Source organism: Malaclemys terrapin, chromosome 12, assembly GCF_027887155.1.
Source record: "Malaclemys terrapin pileata isolate rMalTer1 chromosome 12, rMalTer1.hap1, whole genome shotgun sequence".
Lineage (NCBI taxonomy): Eukaryota > Metazoa > Chordata > Testudines > Emydidae > Malaclemys > Malaclemys terrapin.
The window spans coordinates 36,879,410-36,902,970 of record NC_071516.1 but is presented as its reverse complement, the minus strand read 5'-3'; the positions used below and the strand labels follow the sequence as shown (position 1 = coordinate 36,902,970).

Here is a 23,561-nt window from a genome sequence, read left to right as displayed (position 1 = left end):
ATGACCCACCTGCTTCACATACTGCATTCTGCTATTCTCCTCTCAGTCTTTTGAATTTTTCCTTAATAAGGTCTCAGCAACGGAAAACAAAACACATGCATTATGAGTCATTTCTCACAGCTGAAAACACTAACCATATAATCTAGGAAATCACATTTGGGTTAAAAGATTTAAAGATGAGTCATTTTCTTTAAGTTTTGAGGTTCTCTTATTGATCCCCGATCGCTCTGCCGTCGACTCCGGAACTCCACCATGGCGAGAGGCAGAAGCGGAGTCGACGGGGGAGCGGCAGCCGTTGATCCCGTGCCGCGAGGACGCAAAGTAAGTGATTCTAAGTCGATCTAAGATACGTCGACTTCAGCTACGCTATTCTCGTAGCTGAAGTTGCATATATTAGATGAATTCCCCCCCTCCCCCCAGTGTAGACCAGGCCTAAGGGAAGACACAATTTGTCACTCTGGGGTTACACCAGTGTAAAACCAGTCTAAAACCAGAATCAAGCCTTAGATCTTATCATGATCTAGGTTTTATAATCTAGACATTACCTGATCACTATTGTTTTCAAAACACCACCACAAATCATGAGGCTAGTTCTTGAGCATTTTGTACCCTTTAAATAAATAGTAAACAATTATCTAGTTTGGGGTTTGACACCTCCATACAATGGGTGTTACAGTGTTATCAAGTTGGGGTAATTCCACCCCTTGCTAATCGTTTGCTCCTGATTTATGCAGATGTAAATGAGGCCAGAATTTGCCCCAAAGGCTAAATCTTTGCAAAATCAGAATGAAGTTCTAAACCAGGATTTCACCTAACAGAGAGTTTCAAAGCTGCCTAAAGGAACTGAATTTCATAGTTTCATGGACTCACAGAGTTTGAGACCAGAAGGCTGTTACATTTGAGAGACTGAGGAGCACCACTGGCAGAGGTCCCGATAATGGCAGGGAATGATTAGGAGAGACATACACCCCATGCTACTGAGAAAGGTGAAAAAATTCCCAAGGTTCCTGCCAATGTGACCTAGGGGAAAATTCCTTCCTGACCCTAAATCTGGTGATTGGGTGGACTCTGAACATGACTCACCAACCAGTCATCAAGAAAGAGGATTCTCGGTACCACCTCAGAGCATTGGTCTACCCCAGCCTGTGTCCCACCTCTAGCGGTGGCTGATTTCTCATGCTCCAGAGGAAGGTAAATAATAAGTAATATTAATAATATGATTAATTATAATTAATAAAAGAGTTTACAATTGTGTATCAAGGAATAATGTCCTTTCTAATTGCTGCCAGGCATTGGCTGAAACCCTGAAGCATGATATTAGATGATGCCCAATTCTTATTAATATCAATGGAAATTAGGATCCAAACCACCTAGTCAGCTTTGAAAATCTCAGGCTTAGATTTAATAATCTGAAAATTATCTGGAATGCTGGAGATTTTGAAAGGCAAAAATGAAAGTTGGGTGCACGGTCTCCCTCTGGCACCCTTGAAAATCCAACCCATCCACAACTGGCAGACACCCATGGGCTACTTTAGGCTACTACTAATACAGTGAATGTTTGACACATGACAGTATCACTGTGATAAACAGTAGGGCATTGGGATCATTGCCACAGAATGGTGCGGTAGCTCCTCCATTGGGGACCTGTTCCAATTCCACTGATGACCCAACCCTACCTTTAACACACAGAAATGTCAGTACCTATTAAATATTTCTTGTTTGCAGCCATGCTTCCAAGGGCACTTCCAAATAAACCTGAAAACAAGAAGGAAAAGACCTTATTTACCATAGTGCAGCTAAGACAGCATCTAGGCCTTCCCCTTTAATACTATGTAAAGAGTCATGGTCAGGAGCCCCATTAGCAGAAAAGTCTAGGGGGCACTGGCAGGCCGGTCTCTCATGGGTTATGTGCTTTTACAGCTTGATTCACACATTGATCCATAACTGAAAAAGTTTATTGGAAGTAGAGGTGGTGAAAACATTTCAAATGTAATATTCTATACATCAGAAAATACTCTTTTGTCAAAATTTAAACTTTCTAAGGGAACTTGTTGATTTTGACAAAATTTCATTTTAAAAAAATAAATGTGAAATGGAGCAGGTTGACCTTATCGGAACAGAACGTTTCAATTTTTCATTTTGAAATTACCTTTCATTTCCAAATTGATTGGCTTTTATAATACAGCGTAAATGAAACTATAGTAGACAATGTTTAAAGAGTAGAAATAGTAAGACAATATTTTGATTTTATAGAAATGGAACATTTTGATTGACCCATAATGTAAAACATTTGGTGGGAAAGGTCGAAATTTTGTCTTTTCATCCTGATTTAGAATACAAACTAATTTCCAAATTCCCTGAAGAATGGTAATACCAAATTTTGACCAATCCTCATGAGTATTGGTATTTGCAGTATCACAGTGCCTAGATGACCCAGCCATGAAGCAGGACCTCATTGTGCTAGGTGCTGGATAGACACAAGACAGAAAGACAGTCCCTGCCCAGAGCATTTGATAACTTTTGGAACATTCCTGCCCAGTAGTGAGTTGAGAGCAAGGTGAGACAGGGCAGTCTCAGGAGGCAGTGGTGGTTTTGTCAGTGGGTGCATTAAATTTATTGGCCATGTTTACAATCCTGCTGGGCTTACAGTTATATCAGGATCTGGAAGGCACCTCATGAGGTCATCTTGTCCAGCTCCCTGTGCTGAGGCAGGACCAAGTAAATCTGGACCATCCCTTATGGATGAATGTGCAACCTCTTCTTAAAAGCCTCCAGTGAGTGGGATTCCTCAACCTCCCTTGGAAGCCTGTTCCAGAGCTTATCTACCCTGAGAGTTAGGAAGTTTGTTTGTTTTCTAAGTATAATTAATTGTTGGAGTTATCTTATATTATGAAATGCATTTTGAAGAATTATCAAAGGTACCCAGAGCCTAGGATGGACTGTATTTGATTGGTATAGTACAAATTTGTAGGAATGAATGAATGAATGAATCAATCAATGAAGCTGGAATTTTCAAAGGGAATAAGGGAGTTAGACACCCAGCGTGGGATTTTCAAAAGCCCCTAAATGTCTTAGGAGCACACAGCCCCATTGACTTCTAATGATCCTAATGATCCTAAATCACTTAGGGATTTCACAACCCCAAAGCCCATTGAATTTGTGTGGGAGTTGGTTGCCCAACTGTCCTTTTGTCCCTTTGAAAATCTCCCCCCCCCCCCGCACACACACACACACACACACACAATTGCCTAACCCTTCTGACCCTTTGGAAATTCTCAATCCAAATAAATAAATATAAAAGGCCAAGACATACAAACACTGGATATTAGCAAATAGGAAGATGAATGTTCCTTGCTGTGATTTTCAAACGAGACTGTGGGAGTTAGGTGCCCAAATCCCGCTGGAATTCAATGCAAAATGGGCTTCCTAACTTCCCTAGGATCCTCAGAAAATCACAGCATTAGTGCCAGGGCAGTAGCTTAGACACAGGAGACCTGACTTCAATTCCTGCACCTCCCATTTCCAACCCTCAATGACTTTATACAAGCCACTTCTCTTCCTGGTGCCTCAACTTCTTTCTCTGTAAAATGGGTATGTTGATACCCACTAAACTTTTGAAAAGCACACTGAGATCTGTGGATGGGATGCACTACCTCTACAGAAGTTAACCATGTTTCAGGAGGAGTGTGACGAAGTGGGACTGGTCTTAATGTTTCCTCTCAATACTGTGTGGGTGCCTCAGTTTCCCCTATGCATTTCTTAAGTCTCTAGGTGGTGGGATAAAGGCCAATGTCTATAAATCACCTACACTCTGTATCCTGGCAACAAATGGCTGGGGCCCTTCCCCCCTGCAAGGGGATAGCTAAAGGTGAACAAAGAGATCAGGTGACCTCCTGGCCCAGGAAAGAGACAAAGGCCAGAAAGGAAGGGCTGGAGGGGGTTTCAGTTTGGGGCTGGCTGGGGACGAGGAGTGAGTGCAGATGTGGGTGTCTGGCTCACTGGGCCCCAGAATGGACCCAGCTGAGGGGTCCCATTCTCTGTACCTATAAGCTCTGTTTTAGACTGTGTTCCTGTCACCTAATAAACCTCTGTTTTACTGGTTGGCCAAGAGTCATGTCTGACTGCAAAGTGGGGGTGCAGGACCCTCTGGCTTCCACAGGACCCCGCCTGGGCGGACTCACTGTGGGAAGTGCACGGAGGTGCAGAGGATGCTGAATGCTCCAAGGTCAGACCCAGGAAGGTGAAGCCGTGTGAGCTTCTTGCCCTAAAGACAGTGTGCTCCAAGGGAGAGAAGGTTCCCCAAAGTCCTGACTGGCTTTGTTGGGAGCAGTTCCAAAACATTGCCTGGGGACTCTGTGACAAGGAGCTTTTAATTTTATTAAATATTCTATCTAATAGAACTGGAAGGGACTTTGAAAGGTCATTGAGTCCAGTCCCCTGCCTTCACAACAGGACCAAATACCATCCTTAACAGATTTCCCTCCCCCAATCGGCCCCCTTCAAGATTGAACTCATAACCCAGGGTTTAGCAGGCCAATGCTCAAACCATTGAGCTATTCCTTCCTCCTGGGGTAGCAGTTAGGTTGAAGAAAGGATGAGATGGTGGAAGAAGGTTGAGCAAAAGTACACTACATGTGAGCATATGTCATGAGTGGGGTAAAAATAAGAATTAGAATTCTAGCAAGGAGGTTCCCCCACTTGCTACTGAAATCACTTGAGAACTGGGTGGAACATCAAGAGACCGACTCACAGAGGTCACAGTGGGGAGTCAGGTGGCAGCAGAACATGACGGTGCAGGACCATTGGCGACAGAGCAGATGATGGCGCTGTGGAGTGAATAGTGGTACGATGAGCGACAGCAGTGGAGTGAATGATGGCACAGTGTCGCAGAGTGAACGGCAGCAACTGCGAGCCAGTTGCAGAGACAGCAGCAACTAAGACATTGCTTGACATTTCCCACCCCAACCCTCCCCAGTTGGGAGGTGAGCCCACCTGAACGCACCTCTGAACGCTGGGTCTCCACAGACTGACAGCAGCTGTGAGCAGGGTGCGGTGGAGGGAGAGGGCAGTGATGTGTTAAAGGGACATTTGTCTGTTGGACTTTCACACGACAAGGTAAGAAACACAGTTTTCTCTGCTATACACAAGCTCGGTGCCTGCGGGAGGGGAAGTTTTGCCTCTTAGGTGCACCCAGGGGTGGTGTGTAATTTTCCCAGTCTACTAGGTGGGGGCTGTCAAGGCTGCTTCCCCACTTTGAACTTTAGGGTACAAATGTGGGGGCCTGCATGAAAACTTCTAAGCTTAACTACCAGCTTAGATCTGGTCCGCTACCACCACTCCCAAATGTGCTAATTCCCTTCCCTGGGTAGCCTTGAGAGACTCTTCACCAATTCCCTGGTGAATACAGATCCAAACCCCTTGGATCTGAAAACAAGGAGAAATTAACCATCCCCCCTCCTGCCTCCCACCAATTCCTGGTGGATCAAGATCCAACCCCCTTGGATCTAAAAACAAGGACAAATCAATCAGGTTCTTAAAAAGAGGGCTTTTAATTAAAGAAAAAGGTAAAAATAATCTCTGTAAAATCAGGATGGAAACTAACTTTACAGGGTAATCAAACTTAAAGAGCCCAGAGGAATCCCCTCTAGCCTTAGGTTCAAAGTTACAGCAAACAGAGATAAACACTCTAGAAAAAAGGTACATTTACAAGTTGAGAAAACAAAGATAAAAACTAACACGCCTTGTCTGGCTGTGTACTTACAAGTTGGAAATATGAGAGACTTGTTCAGAAAGAATTGGAGAGCCTGGATTCATGTCTGGTCCCTCTCGGTCCCAAGAGCGAACCACCCCCAAAACAAAGAGCACAAACAAAAGCCTTCCTCCCACCAAGATCTGAAAGTATCTTGTCCCCTTATTGGTCCTTTGGGTCAGGTGTCAGCCAGGTTACCTGAGCTTCTTAACCCTTTACAGGGAAAAGGATTTTGGAGTCTCTGGCCAGGAGGGATTTTATAGTACTGTACACAGGAGGGCTGTTACCCTTCCCTTTATAGTTATGACAGGGGCTTGAGCTGGTTTCTGTGTTATATTGTTAAGAGGGACCCCTGGATATTGAACTCAGTCCTTGCTGCTGCCCACTCCACCTGGAAGAAGAGTTACATATCTATCTATCAGCTAAGAATAAGGGGCTTCAATGCTTACCTTGCAGGTAGCAGATACTTTTCTCTTCCCTCTTTTCATTCAGATTCCCATCCTTGAATTTGCTTCCCAAGCCTTTGGTACACACAAATGCCCCCAGGCTGGGAAAGCCAGATTCGTGGGGGTGAATTCAAACCAGGTCCCTGTGAAATATAGATAGGGTTTGTAAAAAGGAGCCTTTCAAGTACCGGTTTTTGGATGTCCCCTTCTTGGCTAATGGCAATAATTTCTCAATACCACCCCTCCTCCCACAATCTGTTTGCTCCACCTATGAAACCTACCTCATTTTTCAGTCTGTTCCTTCATCTATGGTCATTTTCATGCCATATTCTATGGTGACCTCCTCCATCTGGTGTTCCCTCCTAAGTCAGCATGTGTTGTCCTTGTATATCCCAGAATTCCTCTTGTGGCCACTACAGCCCCTCTCCACCCACCCTCCAACCACCGATCCCTAACTCGGACCCAAAGGTATAAAGGAAAAATGACTCATAACAAGTCAAATCTAAAAGTAATAAATTTAACTCTAGAGCTAATCAAAAAGGCAAACAACAATTTCACATTTTCTATAGTTTTCCAAGTTCTTTTCATTTTCAGAACTGATCCTTTTTAAAGTTCATTGAGCAATTTATCACAAACTTATTTGATAGACATTTGTATTTAAAATGTTTTCAAAGTTGCTATTGAAACAATTATGGCAATTTTTCATTTACTGTCAAACCTGTTTTTTTTGGAAAATGAAGAACATCAATAACCCTTTTGGTAAAAACTTTGATAAAATATTTGATTGAAAATTATATATATATGTACTGTATATATATATATGGAGAGAGACAGAGAGAGAGAAAGGTTTATGCAAAAAAAAAAAACCCTCTTTTTTTTTAACCTGTGCTATTGTCACCTTCGCCCAATTTGTTCACTTCTATTGCAGCATAGATGGGGTAAGGATTTGTCCCACTTGTGGAGGTGTCCTCATGTTCAGATAACTTGGTCTCATCATACTGGAAAGGTAAGAATTGATTAGCACAGAAAGAGACAAGTTTTGGTGATGTTCCCAGCAATTCTGTTTCTGAATAATTAGTTCAGGCTAGGAATTAGAAAGATCCTTTTAAGTGACAGTATCATTTTTTGTCATTGTTGCCTCATTCTAGTGTGCACTGCATGGGCAAACATATTTACAGTTCATGGTGGAGATTTTCAAATGGTCCTAAGGGAATTAGGTGCGGATTTTCAAAATTTTTTAGGCACCTAAAGATGAAGATTGGCATGTAATGGGCTTTTCAATAGCACCTAAGCAAGATCAGTACCTTAGAATACATCTATCATGGGGAAGGAAGGTCTGATTACCAGCTCGAGGAGACATAGCCGCACTAGCACAGTATGAATATTGGTGTAGCTGCAGTGGCAGGAGCAGAGGGAGTGGCTAACCTTTCTGGGTTCATACCTATGGTCTCCATCAGAACTCACATGGGTGTGTCTCCTCCAACTGGGAATTACACTTCCAGCTCCAGTGGAGTCAGAGCATGAGTTCCATCAAAATTAATAGGATTTAGGGAGCTGTAAATCCAGGCAATTTTCTTTCTGTGAACAGTAAATTAAACAAAAAATTCATTTTCAGAGCATTGACATTATTTGTGAATTCAGGTCAAATGTGGTGAATTCCTTCACCTGGGAAAAAATTTGTGAAAAAGTTTAAATGCTTTGTTTTGGCCAATTTGAAATAAAACATTTCAACTTTTTGGTTTGAAATGGTATTTTGTTTGAAAATTTAGCTATTTAAAAAAAAAAGTTAAAAAAAAACCTTCCAAAAATGACCTGAAACCTACCAAAAAAACAAAACAAAAAACAGTTTTGGGTGGAATAATCTAGGAGAAAAACATTCAATGCTGATTTCAAAATTGTCAGCAATGGAGAATCTACTGCAACCCTTGGTAAGTGGTTCCAATCATGAATTACTCTCACTGCCAAAAATGTATGTCTTTTTTTCCAGTCTGAATTTTTTTAACTTCAACTTCCAGCCATTGGATCATGTTAGACATTTTCTCTGCTAGATTGAAGAGCCCATTATTAAAAAAAATCAAGACTGGGATTGAAACTTTCATGCCTTCTACCTCTTTTTGCATCCGTTAATATTCTGGAAAGTCAAAGATTTGGGGATCAGATGCTAGGTTGAGATTTTCAAAACAACCTAAGGGATTTAGAGGCCAAATTCCCACTAGATTTAATGGGAACTGGGTATCCAAATCCCTTATACAGCCTTGAAGTCCTCACTTTAGAAATGTTCGGATACTACAGTGATCTTTGAGAACTCATGGGAAGAGGCTGAGATTTATAAAGTTGCCTGAGGGTTTATATAGCTTTAAAATATTAGCAGGTGTTATTATCCTTACACTCTTTTGCTCCTGAATCCAAGTACTGCCGAGAGAGAGAGAGAGAGAGAGAGAGAGAGAGAAACAAAGGGATATATTAAGTAAATCCAGTGACTTTTCAGTGGAACCATGCTGGATTTATACAGCAACCCACCTGCTTCAACATTTTATAGACAAAGAAAGAGGCCCAGACATCAGTCAGAGAGAAGAGTTCATCTTCAGCCGCCTGTGTCGCAATAGTAAACTCTTCTTGAATATCATGTGGAAGTTTGGAAAGTGTATTGCACAGGCGTTCTTCCAAGTCCTGCACTTTCTCTGTCCAGTCCTTCTCTTGGTAGAGGGTGGGCATGCACCTATTAATGAACCAGAACAGGTATGGCTGAGACTGAGGGAATAAGATGGGGAGTTCCCCCTCCCCCTTTTGATTTTCATACCTTTTATTTTTCATGCAGGGAATTATAATTGTCATCCTGGCATTATAACAAATCTGTGACTTAACAAGGACTTCATCCACGGCTGTCTGTCGCCATGGCCACTGAGAAATTCATGGCAATAACAAGGATAGAGCTAAGATCATCTGCTGAAAGCCAAGGCTGCTGCCACTCTGAGCTATGGAGAAACTCCATTATCTGCTTCTCTAGGACCTATGGAGCATGCTAAGCAATTCTGATTCTACCCAACAAAGGTGGTGAACACATTAATCAGGCCATTATGAGTGTGACCCAAAGCCCAGGGCCTTTCTTGAGCTAATGGGGAAACTACATGGCAGTATAGGAGGTACAATATGGGGAGGAGCAATAGAGATCCCACCTAGTAGAGGGCGGTAGTAACACACAGACACACACACTCTCTGCTCATTTCACTAGGCCACCGTCACTCACCTGTCTCATTTTCTGCCCCTCTCGCTCACTCTGATGGGATGACTCTGAGAACAAGGTGCTACAGAGCAGGCACAAGAGACTGATTCTGGCCCTGGTTGATCAGCTAGAAGTGTCAGAAGATTTTCCTTTCCCATCTCTTTCTCTGTGGATAACTCCACTGTTCTTCCTTCCTCCCAAGCCCCAATACTGGGGCCCCGTTTGACTCTTCCCTCTCCTTCCCTCTGTGTATTCTCCATCTCTTTATAAACCCCAATGAACCGCAAAACCTTAAGAACCCCCATACGTTGCCCTATTCTCACTGTCCCCAGTTTTGAAACCCTATCTCCTGTCTCCCTGATTGCTGTAAGCATCACTTGTAGGGTAGACACACACCTAGGTGCTTTTGAAAATCTCACTCATAATGCCTTGAAAATGTACAGAGCTAATTGATAATAAGAAAGCCCCAGTGACCACCAACTCTGTGCAGGAAAACTGGCTCATTCTCACTTCTACTGACATGCACCTACCAGGTGGAACCCGATACCCCACACAGGTACATGACAGTGTCCAACAGGCCCTGCTTCTTCAGCTCCACTAAGGTTCCCTGAAGGGCTATCATGGCCCGCAGACCTCCACCTGATCCCAGGACAATATTGGGCATGTTATCCTGGAGGAGGGAAAAGAGCGAATGACAAGTGAACTAGGAATGCTGAGTGATCTCTACTTTTCAACTATTGGTACAGATCCTTTCAAGAAATTCACAGATAAAGCCTCAAGTTCCCAGATTTGTTTGCCTGATGTTAGGAAGCATTCCTTATTGGGTGCCCAATGACCTGATCCCCATCCTGAGCCAAGAGCAAATGCATCTTATCTGCATTTTCAGCCATAATCATACAGTGGTAGCCCAGTAGCCCTTGGGGCTCTTTGAAACTCTGGGCCTTTGTGCTTAAAATCGTATGCACCAACCAACAGACCAGGACCAGAATTTTCAAAGGGATTCAGGTAAGGGCCTAGAGGGCATTTCAAAAGCACCTAAGCAAGTTAGGTGCCTAACTCACTTTGATTTCCGTTGGACTTGAAATATGGCTCAAACTTACTAGTGCTCTTTACTGTGCTCTATGTTCATGCCCTTACTCTCCACGATTCACGGGAGTGAGTTTGTTTGTTTGAACAAATGTGTGTAATGTAGAAGGACTATTCTTTGTGTCCAAAAATAATGTATGAATGCAGCTGCTCAAGAAATGATTTTGAGCACCACAAAACCCAGGTCACTCTCCCTACTGCTGAAGAAAGAATATTGTGAGGAGGAAGCAGTGGAAGAGTGTTAGGGCGACATTTGCAAAGCCCTCAGAGGGCACATGTTCCCAAATATGTCAGATCCACGGGAGTTTGCATCCTTCCAAGGACCATCACTTTTCAACGATGGGTAACAATCCTGGGATATTCCTCACATGTCTCCACCATGCCAGTTAACAGAGTAACCACAAAGGGTGGGCAGCAGTGGTTGGCTTTTAACTTCTGTGCAGTTCAACCAGCAGATGGGGCTGTGATACATGTAGAAAGGATTACACAGTCACTATTCATTACTGAGATTAATACTAAGTCAGACAAGTATCAATAGCTCACTCAATTCTCTATCTGTATAAGGTATTGCTTCTCAACCTATTTACCATTGTGGGCCACATATGCTGCTCTCTATGTGTTATGTGGGTTGTGGGTTGAGAACCACTACTTTAATGCAATCTGTGCACTATGGTGATGGCTCTAATGTCCCCTTCCCCTCTGTTCTGTGCTGTAAAGGGGCTATAGTAAGCACTGACTGAATTCATGTGAGCATGGAGCCCTCTAAATATTAGCCCCAGCAAGTCACTTACTGCATTCTAAGGGTGTTGCTCCTTTAGCCGAAGGGGTAGGAGCTTGTGCTTTTAGAACTGAAGACCCCCAAGTTTGAGCCCTGCCAAAAGTCATTAGGTTTGTATGTCTGTGGCCATTGGTTCCCCCTGGTGCTTTGGGAATGTTGTATTTCAAGGGGAATATCTCCATGGGGCAGGATTTTGGAGGTGTTTCCTCCCACTGTACCAGGCATCTCAGTCACCATCCACGGGGCTAACATGCTAGACTGTTCTCCTTAGCGCTATGGGCATGATGGAGCCCCTACCTCAGCACAGGCAATGTTAAGGCTCTTGAGGCACTCCAGGACTTTTGCCTTTCTGTTCCCAGTGGCTTCTTTTTCACACTCCGAGAGCTCATGGGAAAGCCGGACACATCCATCATCCTTCCAAAAATAAAATGCCAATAAAATACCTCATCTCTCCAAAGGCTGCCAGGAAGTGGAGATGTGGGGTCTGGGTGTTGCCGGCCCAAAGGGCCCCAAGGGGGCAACAGGGTTCGTTGCTCGGCGTGCTTCGCACTAATGAACACACCAAGGTGGAGAAACAATCCAAGTTTATTCGAGATCTCGAAAAGGCACTCAGGAGACCAGCATGTCTCAAATCAGAAGCACAACAAATACAAACAAGTTTCCCATTTTATACTCCAGGCTGTTTGTGTGCAAGTCTTTGTTTGATTTTACCCCTATCCCTCCCTCCCAAACAACAGTTACAATAGGCACTACATTGGTATGTGAGAAAAGCTCTTGTTCATCTGTTTATCTGTGGCCTTGTAAGCTTTGACGCGTGTGAACTTCCCCCTCTCCCTTTCCCCCGTTCTTATCACTACAGCGTTTGCTAGTGTGAGCGATACTGCAGCCATCTGTGTTACAGGCTTTGCTTTGCTTTTTAGGCTGTCAGCATTTCAGGTTGGTTAAAGTTCACAAGATGGAGTTACTGTGGCTCACTTAGACCCAGAGCAAGAGAACTTCATTGACACTTATGGTCTTCCACTCTCCCGAGTTACCTGGTAGCTATGTCTAGTGATGCCAACAATTCCCTCCTTTGAGAACACTCAACAAACCTTTGGCAGAGTTTTCTCATACTCTAAAGACAAAATGCAATTAAGCTCCATGCAATTAGGATCATCAATGAGAGGGTATAAGGGAACTTCTGAGGTATGGGAGATACAAATCTTATGTATGAGCACTTTACCACAAGCGAGCAAAAGAAAAAGAACAAAACATATCACAACACCTGTGAGCAAAATGCTAACATATAATGCCTCCCCCTAGTCCCCCTAGACTAGGTAACGAACCCTAAAGGGAATCAAGAATAGTGGGCTCTCCTTCCTGGGTCTTCCACTGGTTCAAGGCCTGTTCAGCTGACAAGATGTGCTTGTTAATATCCTATGAAAACTCTGGGACATAGGTACAACACTCTTCTTCAATAAGGGCACAGACCCTGCCCTGTGAGGCTAACACATAATCTAGGGCCTGGCAGTTTTGCAGAGCCAGCAATCGAAGCTGGTACAGGTCGGAGCTTATGCCTTTTTCTATGGCTAGGGTATCATTGGCAAACTGGGTGAGAAATTTAGACAGTCTCCTGTAGAGTTGGGCTAGCCATTCCGCCCCATAAGTAGGGAGGAATATCATCCCAAACCTGTCTCCTTCACCGATGGGTTCAATGGTAGCTCTTAGGGACTGGTAATATCTGGGGCGACCTGAGAGAGCCTGGGTTAGAACACGGAGGGGAGGAACGAGATAGCCTTTATAACAGCTACCATGCCAACCATGAGGAAGCCATCTGTAGGCACTAGTACCACAAACCCAAAATGCTTCACCATAATTAGCCTTTCCATTGTTACCTTGTAGGTCCTGTAGGGTGGCTTGTGGGGAAAGGGCAAAGAATGCAGCGCCGGTTTGCCAACCGGTGGCATTTAGTACAGGAACAGTGAGACTTATACCAGGAGCAATATAATATCTACATGTACTAATGCCGGCAAACCAGGTATGATTACTTGTTGTTACTGGCTTGCTGATAACATATGAGACCAGTGGGTGGAGATCGTAAACGAATGGGCTGGGGCTTACGAGTGCTACTATAGTGGGAATTCCAAGAGCCATTGTGTAGGCCATACGGCGCTTCCGCAGTACAGTTAGATCATAAACTTAAAATGTCAGAGGTGCTGCTGCTGGTAACCATCCACCTTTGACAAAAGTCTGACCAATTTTGGGGAACTACTCTCCAGGGCAATCCAGCCGAATGGTGGGGAGTCTGGGCACATATCCAACAGCTGGAGAGATTGAACTCACGGGCAAAGGCAATTTTTAGGGCCTCATAGGTATTGGTAGCCATGTCTGCAGGGATGGCTTCCCATCCTGCATGTGATGTGGGTGAAACAGTATGTAACAGAAAGAGTGCTTCTGTGACAAAAAGGAATGTTGTGAGAGACCCTAAACCTGAACCCATATTGTGATTACAACAACCCAATTGCCCAGAAGATAAAAATTATTGACACCAAACAAATAAAAAAATAAAAAGACCAGGACCATAGGTTAGGTCGGCCTTCTGTGAATAGACAAAACCAATGCTCCGGGTTCTCGTGGGGAGAGTGCTGTGGCTGTTTAGAGAGATCACTAGGCATTCCCAGTGACCCTTACTGTCTTTTGAATAACAGCTTAAGTCCCAAATCATCTCTAGAAGCTTTCTCAGCAGGTTGGACAGTCCACTGTTCAGGAGTGGGTACTGCTTTCAGTCGAGAGTGATGAATCCAGTTCTTGTGTCCTTCGACCTTTGCCACTGTGTGGGTAACAAGCAGGACAGTGTGGGGTCCCTTCCACTTCTCTTGGAAAGGCTCATCCTTTCAGGTCCACAGGAGTACAGAATCGCCTGGCTGCAAGGAGTGGACCGGGGTATCCAGAAGAAGAGGCTGTGACTCTTTGGTGTATCTGTGAAGAGAAGAAAGAACAGCAGACAGAGAGCACATGTACTGAGACAAGAAACCACACCCCATTTCCCACTCCCCTGCCAGAACTGGGGTACCATTCATAGGCCATGCCCTTCCAAACATAATCTCAAAGGGAATAAGCCCTAACCTGCCCTTGGGGAGAGCACGAATGCGGAGTAACACAAGGGGCAAAGCATCAGGCCACCTAAGAGAGGGGTCCTGACAGACCTTTGAGAGGTGTCGCTTGAGTGTCTGATTTGTGCACTCCACTGGCTTGTGGTCGCCATGGTGTGTGGAGCTTCCAGGGGATTTGCAAGGCACTTGGTATCTTTTGAACAACTTGAGATGTGAAGTGTGTTTCGTTATCAGATTCCATCCACTGGGGAAGGCCGAAGTGAGGAATGATCTCCTTGACAAACTTAAGAGCCACAGGTTTTGCAGTGTTGTTAGGACATGGGAAGGCTTCAGGCCATCCACTGAATCGATCCACTAAGACGAGGAGGTACCTGTACCCTTGGGTCCGGGGAAACTCAGTGAAGTCTATTTGCCACACCAATCCTGGGCCTGGGGTAGGTTCCAAGGTGGCTGGCAACACTGCTACTCCTGGTCGAGGGTTATTCTTTTGGCAGATTAAACATTCAGCCTGTACCTGTGATGCTAGGGGTTTAAGTCTAGAGGTTAGAAAATATTTATTCATAAGCTGGGTAAGAGCCTCTCTGCCTGCGTGGGTGGTTTGATGCAGTTTCTGCAACACTGGTCAGATTAGGTCCTTGGGCAGGAGGATTTTTCCCGCCGTGGAATAAAGCCATCCCTCCTTTTCCTGGAGACCGAGACTGTCAGCCAGGTTTCTGTCATCATGGGAGTACTGAGGGGCTGCAAGCTCACCTACTGATGGGATGAGGGCATGCATTTGGGCACTCTCCTCTGTTGGTGATTTCAGGGTAGCAGCACACTTGTCTTCCCTGTCTGCTCTGGCATTGCCCTTGGTTACATATTGATCTTCCTTTTGATGGTCTCTGCAATGCACCACTGCTACTGCTGAGGGGAGTTCTAAAAGCCAGAGAATTTGAGACCCATGCTTGACTGGGGAGCCTTGGGCTGTTAGCATCCCCCTTTGCTTCCACAGACCAGCGTGAGCATGCAATATCCCAAAAGCATACTTTGAGTCAGTAAAGATATTGACCCGTTTGTCTTTTGCCAGTTTGAGTGCATGAGTTAGGGCCACTAGTTCAGCAAGCTGGGCAGATGTCTCAGCAGGTAAACTCTTAGCTTCCATGGTATCTTGGAGAGACACAACAGCATAACCAGCCCTCCTTTGCCCATCTATAACAGCACTACTGCCATCAGTATACCATTCCAAGTCAGCATTTGGGAGTGGTTGATCTTCTAAATCTGGGCGGCTGGAATATTGGACATCTATGATTTCCAGACAGTCATGTTCCTGCTTTTCTGTTTCTGGTAGCAGGGTAGCTGGATTAAGGGAGGGACAGGTTTGCAGGGTAACTTCAGGGTTCTCTAACAGTTTTGCCTGGTACCGAGCAACCTGAGCCTGTGTGAGCCAGAGACCACCCTTAGTATCCAACAGGGTTTGGACCATATGGGGAATATACACTTGCACAGTTCCTCCCAGTGTCAGTTTTTCAGCTTCCCCAAGCACTAGAGCAGTGGCTGCGACTGCTCGCAAGCATGATGGCCACCCCTTTGAAACTCAATCCAGTTGTTTAGAAAAGTAGGCTACGGGACGTTTCCAGGCACCTAATAGCTGAGTAAGCACTCCCAGAGCTACCCCTCTCCTTTCATGCACATACAGTTGGAACGGCTTAGAGAGATCCGGCAGACCTAGGACTGGGGCTTCCATCAATTTCCTTTTCAAGATTTTAAATGCTCTGTCCGCTTCTGGGGACCAGTGAAAGGGGTCATGATCCGCTCCCTTAACACATTCATACAGAGGTTTAGCCCACAGTCCAAATTCTGGGATCCATATTCTGCAAAAGCCTGCCATGCCCAGAAATGCTCTGGGCCGTTTATGGTTGCTAGGGATAGGAAATTGGCAGATAGCCTCCTTTCTTTCATTTGAGAGCTGTCTCTCTCCCTGCCTTATGTGAAATCCCAGATACTGTACTTCTGAAAGAGCAATTTGAGCCTTGCTTCGAGCTACCCTGTGTCCTCAGAGTCCAATAAAGTTCAGGAGACTCACAGTGGTATTGAGACAAGGGATCAGACCCACAGCAGCAATTAGTAAATCATCTACATATTGCAGGAGTAGGACTCTGTCTGAATTATTCCACTCCTCCAAGTCTCCAGCCAGAGCCTGACCGAACAGAGTGGGGGAATTTTTAAATCCCTGGGCCAATACTGTTCAGCAAAGCTGCTTCTTAACCCTTCGTTTGTCCTCCCACTCAAAGGAGAATATCTCTTGAGATTGGGTGTCGACTGGAATTGTGAAAAAAGCATCTTTTAAATCTAGGACCGAGAAATGGGTATATTGCTCCCCTATAGAGGCCAACAGTGTATATGAATTTGGAACCAGGGGGTGCAGAGTCTTAACCCGCTCATTAACTGCCCTAAGGTCCTGTACCAGCCGATACATGCTATTGGGCTTTTGTACGGGCAGAATGGGGTTGTTCCACACTGACTGGCATTCTCATAGTACACTGTACTCTAGGAACCAATCTATAGTCTCTTGCAGTCCCTCTCTGGCTTCCTTCTTAATCGGATACTGTTTGATTCGCACTGGGCTTTTTCCTGGGAAGAGCTGAATATGAATAGGGATTTGATGGGTTGCTTTCCCTGGGACCCCTGATGCCCAGACAAGGAGATACACTTGGTCCTCCCACTGACTCCACTCTGGGGCTTGCATAGTTCCCACAACTGCAAGGGTCATTATTCAAGCATTCTCAGGGGTTAAGGTGAGAGTTATATCATCTTGGGTGAAATGCAGGGTGGCACCTAAATGACAAAGCAGGTCCCGTCCTAGTAGTGGTGTTGGACAATCAGGGAGGTAAACCAGTGATACAGTTCTGTTTCCCAAGGCACATTCCGCTGGGGCATACACTGGGCACGTAGTTACTTTCCCTGTGGCACCCACCACTGTGAGGGAGTCTGCCACTGGCAGCTGAAGGGGTTGATTTACAGCTGTCCGTGCTGCTCCAGAATCTACTAAAAAGTCTATTTCTGAATTTCCCACCCTCATTTTTACTCGGGGTTCCGGGGGCAGGATGGTCCGTCTCCCCTGACATCCCTAGTCTTGATCCTCCGCTGCCATCATAGGGGTACCTTCCCTTTCAGGGCACTCATTTTTCCAATGTCCCTCCTTCCGGCATATGGCACACTGGTTGCGACCCAGACGCCTTTCCTGGGGACCAGGGCGCCCACATCTATGACCTCTCATTCCCTGGCCCCTTCCGCCTTTCTGTGACCTTCCTCTGCCACCGGCCTGCACCGCTGCTACCATCATTTTCACTTGCCTTTTTTCCTTCTCTCCCTCTCTAAGGGTATAAGCCCTATTTGCAGTCTCCAAAATCTGAGCCATAGACTTTCCCATTAAATCCTCCTTTTTCTGCAATTTCCTTTTAATATCAGGGGCCGCACGGCTGGTAAAGATACCCTTTATAATTGCCTCAATTGCCTGATCATCTGGGTCTGCACTGGTAGTTTGCCTGATGGTATCCCGAATATGCTGCAGAAAAGCCACTGGACTTTCATTTGCTTCCTGGATTAGCTCATAAGGCTTTGCTCAATTGTTATGTCGGATAGCTGAGTGCTGGAGGCCATGTATAAGCAGTTCCTTATAGGAGTTAAGCAGCTTCCAACCCTCCTTCTCATTCGGATTCCATTGGGGGTCCACTAGGGGAACAGCGACCTGAGGCAAGGGCTTGCCTTCTCTTTCCTCATTATGCCTTCTCTGTGCTTCCTCCTTAGCCTTAGCTATAACTTGATTCCACTTCATCTCAGACAACAAGGTTCTCATAAGTATATTGCAATCATCCCAGTCAGGCTTACAACTAGCCAGACACCCTTCAAAGATTGAAATAAACCTACTTGGATTTGTAGAGAATTCACCTGCCTGTGCCTTAAAGGCAGCTATGTCCACTGGGTTAAAAAGAACATGAGAGTACACAGGCACAATCTGGGCTGCACGATCCTGAGTTCCTGGATGGGCTACCACATTCTCAGTAATCAACAGATACAATCCCACCAAGGGGGTACTCTCTGGAGCCTGTGGGGGTGGAGGAGTCGAAGGGGACACCAATTCTGGCATTACAACTGTGGGAGGGTTCTGGGGTTTAGCAACAGATACTACCGAGTCTGTTGGAGTCAAATGGCACTTGTGCAAAATATCAGTCCTATTTCTTAATACCATAAATGCATATGCATAGAGATGTTCATTCCATTTACCAGTTCGCTGACAAAACAAAAGTAATTGAAGGATTGTGTTGAAATTAAGTGATCCTTCTGGTGGCCACCTTTCCTGGCACTCCAGCTGGTATTGAGGCCATTCAACTGTACAGAATCTTTTTAATTTACTTCTAAGCATCAAATCTGACCCAAACACATCCCAATTTGCTAGGATGAATTCTAAGGGCGTACACTGTGCCCCGCCGGCTGTACTCTGTCCCTGCCCCATACTCTAGGGAGACATTGGGCATCCCCAGGTCCAAACAGGTAAAGTCCCTACTGGACTGTTCCTACCTTATCCAAGGGTCTGGTTCTGCTCCGTCGCCCACAGCTGCTTCTCCACTGTCCGTGTGCGTTGCACCGTTGTGCCCTCCGGGGTTGATCAAACCACGTCTCCGCCAAGGCCCCCGATGAAGTCACCGGTGAGCTCTGGGCGTTGGTCGTTGTCGTAATCCGTCAGCCACAAGGAGGGATCCAGGCAGGGCTAAATTTCAGCCTGGAGCCCCATGTTGGGCGCCAAAACTGTTGCCGGCCCAAAGGGCCCCGAGGGGCCAACAGGGTTTGTTGCCCGGTGTACTACGCACTAATGAACACACCGAGGTGGAGAAACAATCCAATTTTATTCAAGATCTCGAAAAGGCACTCAGGAGACCAGCATGTCTCAAATCAGAAGTGCAACAAATACAAACAATTTTCCCATTTTATACTCCAGGCTGTTTGTGTGCAAGTCTTTCTTTGATTTTACCCCTACCCCTCCCTCCCAGACAACAGTTACAATAGGCACCACATTGGTATGTGAGAAAAGCTCTTGTTCATCTGTTTATCTGTGGCCTTGTAAGCTTAGACGCACGTGTCAAGGCTGCTTCCCCACTCTGAACTTTAGGGTTCAAATATGGGGGCCTGCATGAAAACTTCTAAGCTTAACTACCAGCTTAGATCTGGTCCACTGCCACCATTCCCAAGTGGATTCACTTCCCTGGGAAGCCTTGAGAAACCTTTCACCAATTCCCTGGTGAATACAGATCCAAACCCCTTGGATCTTAAAGCAGGGAGAAATGAACCATCCCCCCTCCTTCCTTCCACCAACTCCTGGTGAATACAATTTCAACCCCCTTGGATCTAAAAACAAGGAAAAAATCAATCAGGTTCTTAAAAAGAAGGCTTTTAATTAAAGAAAAAAGGTAAAAATCATCTCTGTAAAATCAGTATCTGGCCAGGAGGTATTTTAGAGTACTGTACACAGGACAGCTGTTACCCTTCCCTTTATAGTTATGACAGCATGTGAACTTCCCCCTCCTCCTTTCCCCCGTTCTTATCACTATAGCGTTTGCTAGTGTGAGCGATACTGCAGCCGTCTGTGTTACAGGCTTTGCTTTGCTTTTTAGGCTGTCAGCGTTTCAGGTTGGTTAAAGTTCAGAAGATGGAGTTACTGTGGCTCACTTAGACCCAGAGCAAGAGAGCTTCATTGACACTTATGGCCTTCCACTCTCCCGAGTTACCTGGTAGCTATGTATAGTGACACCAACATGGGTGCAGATAACACCAGTCCCTCAGAGGTTACCCAGAAGTCACTCTTTATATGTGTATGGTGGATGTACCTAGAAACCTCAGCCAAAGTCAGAGGTAGAGCTGGGTGAATGACTGATATTTTTGGCTCACTGGAAGTTCTGAGAAATTGGGGGGAAAACAATCAGTTTGGGTCAAATCGAATCCAAAAATTGCGACAAGCTTTATTAAACTGAAAGAAATCTACTTTGGGTCAAACAAAACAAGGTTCTGTATGACAAAGAAATTACCTTTCTCAATTGAGACCTCTCCATAGCTTCTCCCAGATTTCCCCGTACAGCTCCTGGTGATGAGGAATTCTTCCTTCAGTGGCAAATGGACTCTTAAGGGAGCACCCAGATGGGCGGACCAAGTCAACCTCTAACAGCTGTTTTCTTCTTCCTGTATCTGTTTCAGAGAAAAGGAACATTTAGTATAGCCCCATTGGGATATCGAGTGGGAATTGCAAAGGAGTCTAAGGGAGTTAAGAGCCTAAATCCTATTGAATCTCAGCCTGGAAATGTAAAAGAAAATAAGCTAACATGGAGCTTGGTGGTTCAGAGGTTCCACTTTCCAAATATAAATAAGAAGAGATGGAATATAGTTGGTGTTGTATCAGGTTCAGATTTAAACAAACAAAACAAAAGGCAAACCCTAGTAATAACATTTCTCTCCTGCTACAGCCAAAAGTCATGATGGCTCAGGTTCCCCAACCTGCCCTTCCAATACAGTTAGTTATAGCCAAAGATGGAAACAGTTGTTGTTGTTAAGATGCCTTCCAAGAGATGCCGTTGGAAAAGCAGACTCTCAGATTCATCAATGTCTGCTGGCTGGGGACAGTGCAGTTGCAGGTTAACAGAAGTCAGGATGCACTTATGCAATGTTCTCACATAGACTCAAGTAGCTACTGAGTCACAGTATAGATCATGCTGAGTAGGGGTTGGCCACTCCGTTATCTATCATGGTAGCTCTTGTATGGTTATTAACCCAATGATACAGGACTGCAAGTCATAATGAGCAAGCAATGGCAGCCACAGTGCATGGGAAACTGCTAGAGCTGGTTGTTGAAGCAGGCGGTGCATGTTCAAACCACCAGGCTATAGAGTTATTCTCTCTCACTCTCCTTTCCCCGCCTCCTCACTTTATCCAAAGTGGAACAGCTTCAACAGGCGAGATTGAGGAGCCCCCAGATCAGTCCATGCTATAGTGGTTAGGACACTCATGCAAGAGGTAGCAGAGCCCTGTGCAAATCCCTTCTCCCTCAGGCAGAGTGGATACTTAAACAGAGCTCTCTCACATCCCAGGTGACTCCCTGAACCACTGGACTAAAAGTGTGAAGGGAGTCAGTTGAGTTCCTCCCACCAGGGGATATTTTGTGTGGAGTTCAGCAAGCTCAGAGTGCACCTGCTGGATTTTGCCCTGCACGTGAGTTAAGCAGAGGAACACCTGTCTTCCACTGGGTTTTGCATCACTCTGGGGGATAGGCATCTGACACCCAGAGTGCAGTAACTGTGCACATGCCCAGAGGCAGAAACATATGCACTAAGGGAATTTTTGCTACAAAAATGTAGGTGCTGTGTGAGTTTAGGTGCCTCACGGATTCAGCGGCAGCTGAGCAGGAGGTTTATGAATCTCAGTGAGGTCTAAATCTGGGATTTGGGCCAGTGGTGCCAACTGGGGGGAATGGGGAAGGTGACCCCCCCACCCAAAGTTTTTCACTTGCATCACCATCCCCCCACCCAAGTTTTTGCACTTGCTCAATGTTGCATAGTCCACAGGGTTGGGGAAGGTGCATGGCCCAGCTACGTTTAAGCAATGGTCCAGTAGTAAATCAGTACAGCTGTTCTGGTGGCCTGGGTACAATGCTATTGAAATTTGATTCAGCCACACTTCTGTACAGATGAAGGGGCAGCCTGGCCTAATTTCAGAAAGTGGTGTTGCGACCTAGCACTTGACACCTGTGCACGATGAATCATTCCACAAGTAGGTAATATGATTAGTTAACATACATGAGCTAGTATTAATGGGGGATTTTAACTTCCCTGAGATCTGTTGGAAGACTATTGTAACAAAACATAATACATCCTGCAAATTCTTAGTGTGTGGAGGGGACAGCTTTCTGATTCAGAGAGTTAAAGAAACAACTAAGGTGTCATCTATTTTGGATCTGGTTTTGACCAACAGGGATGAATCAGTTGCGAACGTGAAGGTGGTTGGGAACTTGGGAGGAACTGATCATGATCTGATAGAATTCAAGATCCTATGGAAAGGAGGGCATGAGAAGAGCAAAACAAGGACACTGGAATTCAGAAAGGTGGATTTCACCAACTCAGAGAAATTGTAGGCAAAGTCCCATGGAAGCCAATTATGAAGAAAAGGAATCGAGGGGGGCTGGCAGTTCCTAAAAGATGTAATACTAGAGGCTCAGCATCAAGCTATTCTGATGGAGAGGAAAGATAAGAAGAGCCACAGGAGGTCAATGTGGCTGAATAAGAACATTTTGTTTATCTAAAATCCCAAAGGGATACATACTGGAAATGGAAGAAGGGGCATGTCACCAAGGAAGTCTACATGGGAATAGCATGAGTGTGTAGGGACAAAATCAGGAAAGTCAAGGCAAAGAATGAGTTACAGCTGGCAAGGAATGTTGGAGATAACAGGAAGGGGTTCTTCAAATATGTCAGACAAAAAAGAAAGATCAAGGATGCTGTTGGTCCTCTGCTCAATGGAGGCGGTGAGCTGGTAATGGAAGATGATAGGAAGGCAGAGTTGCTCAATGCCTACTTTGCTTCAGTCTTCTCACAAAAAATAACATGTGACCAGATGACTACCGAAGTTCCCATAGACAATAAAGGGGAAGTGATACAGATTGAGGTAAGTAAAGAACACATCACAGATTTTGTGACCAATTTGAATTAATTCAAATCAGCGAGGCTGAATGCTATTAAAAAGGAATTAGCTGAAGAAATCTCAGAGCCACTAGCAAAAATATTTACAAACTCATGGATGACGGGGAGGTCCTGGAAGACTGGAGAAGGGCTAACGTAGTGCCCATCTTTTAAAAGGGGGAAAAAGGAGGAGCTGGGGTACTATAGACCAGCCACACTGACCTCAGTACCTGGGATGTTCCTAGAGCAATGCATAAAACATTCAATTTGTGGATACCTGGAGGATGAAGGTGTGAGCACGAGCAGCCAGCATGGATTTACCAAGAACCAGTCATGCCAAACCAGCTTGATTTCCTTCTTTGACCGGATAACTGATTTGGTGGATAGGGGGAATGCAGTGGACATAATATACCTGGACTTCAGCAAGGCTTTTGACACAGTCCCACATGATATTTAGATAAGTAAGCTGGAGACATGTGGGCTCGGTGGAC

The 23,561-nt window shown here is 45.1% G+C and overlaps 1 pseudogene; it reads right to left on the bottom strand.

Annotated features, from left to right (window-relative positions):
* The window catches only part of LOC128845954 (cytosolic phospholipase A2 gamma-like), a 31,570-nt pseudogene extending 11,113 nt beyond the window's left edge, over positions 1-20,457 (bottom strand).
* Positions 20,458-23,561: the final 3,104 nt, after the last annotated feature.